Genomic DNA, 4,001 nt, shown 5'->3' with positions numbered 1-4,001 from the left:
AAAAAAAAAATTTTTTATAGAATATATAAAAAATATATATATATATATATATATAAAAATAACAACGTTAGCATGTTATATTTGTTTGGAAAACGTGTTTAGTATAGGCAGTAGTTGTGTTGGTGAACCCTGTGAGATGTAATGGAGCCAAATTTTGTAACATTACAGTTGGCTTGCTGCTAGACTAATTTATATAATGTAAAATGTGCAAAAAAAAACATTAACATTAAAAACATTAGCATGGTGTATATGTGGGGAGAATGTGCAAACGACAAGTGCTTTGTCTCGAGTTATAATGAAGCTGATTTGTGTATTTGTGCTTGAAATTATTGCTATTAAGCCATGTTTAATGTGTGTTTAATGTGTGTTTTGAATCAACTAAACTTTCCAGCACTTTACAAAAACCTGACGCCTACCAGTATTTTGGAGGTGTAACTGCAGAGTGACAGAGACACACCACGCACAATTCTAAACACTCACAATGGTTTTGGACACGTGCATACGCTATGGAATGGGCTCTGCATAGAGCTGACGAACAAGTATAAATCCTGCTTAAGGGTTGCAGTGGGGCTGGAGCCTGTCCTTCCTGACACTGGGGAAGAGGCAGGGTACACTCTGGACAGATAAGATTCCTCTGCCTCCTCTAAGTGCTTTTCATGGCATCTGCAAGAATCCACCGCACATGAGCAAAAAATAATCAATCCAAGCCGAGGAGCCTCTTACGCACTTGTCAATCATGTCAATCACTGCTCTTGAACTTGGATCAGAAAAATCAGGCGGCCCTGATCAAAAATAAATCAAGATTCTGTAACTGCCTATTTCTTGCATTTAATGTTTTCGGAAATATATTTCAGTGTATCCGTTTCAGTGTTTAGCTGTAAAATGAAAAGATGTGTTGTTACAGTTGAACTGGATCTCACGACACCACTGTTCCTGTGTGCTCAAACTGCTTTCTGTATGAAGTTCGAACAACTACACGTGTAGGCTACCAGAGGGTTACTGGTACCTGTGATTGTGGACTGTGATATGGAGTCACTGCTCTTCTACAATTGGCTGTTTCGTCACTATTTAACTTTACTACCATCTACTGGATTTTAAAATGTATGGCGTTTATTCCACCAAGGCCAATTGCTTTGTCTCGCAACCAAAGTAAAAAATAATTTGTGTATCTGCCCTGTGATTCAGTTCCATAATTTAAATCCAGAATTTAAAGTTCTTCCTTGGCACATGCTACACTCTTCCACTATGCTGCATGTGTGTATAGTGACCATTTACATTTCCTTTGCCATCCCTTAGTTTCAGAAAAGAACAATGTTACAAGTGTACCGGTTCTCCCATAAACCACTTTCCCCATGTGCTAATATGATAATGACTGCTTTCTGTATAAGGTTGCGTAACGACATGTGTAGACTACCCCAGAGGATTAAATCACCTCCAAAACTTAAACTCCTCTGATCCACACTTCAACCACAAATGGAAAGAAACTGCTGACATGGCCACAACAATCCCTCAGTGTCACTCACCTCAGCAGATGACCATTAGGTGACACAACCAATAACCACCCAAGAAATCAAAGCTCACCAGAAGAAAAAAAAATGTAAGCACCTGGAGAAAACAACTTTGACACATCCAGATCAAGCAAGCACCAGGAACGCACTGCAACCTGCTCTCCCCTCCTCTGTGTCTCTATGATCCATAAACCAGGCAAAGATCCAAAACATCCCACCAGCTACAGACCCATCAGCCTCCTCAGCCACATCCGTACACTGTTTGAATGCACCAGCACTGCGTGCCTCACACAAAACACAGGGAACATAGGACTCCTGGGGATTCATCAAGCCGGTTTCCGCATAAAACAGATCCACCACTGATAATATCCTCAGGCTATCAGAGGCAACCACGCGCAGTTTCACCAAAAAAGAATTCACTTTTCAACACCGAAAAAGCTTTCAGCAAAATGTGGCTCAACAGATTCTACTCTACAGACTAGAAGACAAAAAAGCTTCCTCCACACCCAACAAATACAGGTTTTCACTTCCTTCTCCACCCCTTCTAAGTCCGAATCCGATGTCACCCTCCACCCACCATTGGAACTCTCACAATTCACCAGTGACCCTGAACGCCCTCCAAACTCCACTGACTGCCAAACAACAACAACCCAAATACACATAACAACAATAAAAACCTGATCCAACATGTGGAGAAATAAACTCAACCCTGCCAAAACGCCGCTCATCCTATTCACCAGAAAGACTGAACTCAAACCACCTCACCCTCCACAACACCCCCCCTCATCCAGACATCATTTACCAGACATAAATCAGATTAATCTTTGAATATGCAGCACCAGCCTGGACCACAGCCTCACAACATCAGTTCAACAGTCAACAAATCATCTGAAACAGGCCAACAAAATGGCAGACTCCCACAGTACATCAGCACCCATTACACCCACAGTATGTCCGGACTCAAAAACATCCAAGAGAGAAACATCATCCTTGTAAGACATACACACAGAGAGCCATTCACAACCCAACAATGACGCAGCTAATCTATGAAGGACAATGGGCCACAGGAACACCGCTCTTTATAATCCTTCATAACACACCACACAATTATGAAAATCCTCCCACCAACACTTATTAATGGTCACATTTAACTTCATCCATTTACATAACAAATCTCAAGTGCATCATCTCTGAAACCACCAGCCACGGTAGATGTATTCATTATTCTTTTAACTTTATCTATGTATTTATTTATCTGTGTTTGTGCTATGTATCTAATTTACTTTATTCAGTTTCATTCTGTTTTATTTTGCTGCCTTCAAGCCTTCAATGGGCTCCTCCTCCATCTTCTTCTTCAACTGATGTTTTATGGATAGAAAGGGGCACAAGTCATGAGCATATCATCCAAGCTCATGACCTAACATCTAACGTCCGCGTGAATTTGTTTAAATTTGCAGCTTAAGTTTACATTTAATGTGCTGAGGCCTAACATGAGTGCAATTCCTTCCTACCTTAGCAGATTTTTAAAAATTCGGAAAACATCGCTGCATTTCTTGGCACATTACTGCAACCTGTAGGTCAGTGGAACACTGTGAAACTAGGGATGCCCGAAGTGATCGGCTGCCGATCATTATCAGTTGATATTCAATAAAAATGTGCTCTTGGTAGATAGAGATTAATCATGTCTTGTCGCAGTTCGCAGTGGCGGGGGAGTGGCTCTTTAACTGTACTCAAACTCCTTCAGCAAATGGCGTCCTCCTGCCTGCCCCACACTCCAAATGTCTACACGCTGATAGTCTGTGCATGGCGCAAGAGGAGTGAGAGAAAGATTATATTGGGGATTTCAGTTGTCCTTCAAGACTTACTGCATGTTAGGTGTAGCACTGCATCTTGGGAGTTCTCTGTACTGTTCTGCGATCGATCAACTGGCCTCACGACCACACTAATTGGTTACAAACTCTGGTGCGGTTTGTTTGTGGTGAGAACGTGTTCCGACCTCGATCCAAACCAACTGCAGTCACATAGGCTGACCAAACGTCCTCTTTTGCCCGGACATGTCCACTTTTCACATCCTGCCCGGGGCGTCCGGGTTTTTATAAATTGATGATAATGTCCAGTTTTCCGTGTGTGTGTGTGTGTGTGTGTGTGTTTGTTAGAGTGCGGCACGGGCCGCATATCTCTGTCCAAACCCGAACCGAGCCCGACATCATTTAATTACTAAAGCACTGAGTTTGTGTCACACAGCGGTTACAGGCTATTTAACAGGCCGGGCGTGCGCCGTGGGTGCTCTGCGGAGAGGGAGACCTCCGTGTTTGAGACGGGAGCGGGCGGCAGGAGGTCCGACGCTTCTAGGGAGAGGAGAGGGAGAAATAAAACAAAATAAGATAAAATAGGAAAAACCTGTCTCCCTCTTTTATTTTATTTTCAGCGTTTAATCAAGGCGGAGGCGGGCGGCTGGAGGTCCGAGACTTCCAGCGAGGAGAGAGGTAGAAA

This window comes from Epinephelus moara, chromosome 4, assembly GCF_006386435.1.
Source record: "Epinephelus moara isolate mb chromosome 4, YSFRI_EMoa_1.0, whole genome shotgun sequence".
In the NCBI taxonomy this organism is placed as follows: Eukaryota; Metazoa; Chordata; class Actinopteri; order Perciformes; family Serranidae; genus Epinephelus; species Epinephelus moara.
The sequence above is the reverse complement of the archived record's forward strand: the minus strand, read 5'-3'. Positions refer to the sequence as shown.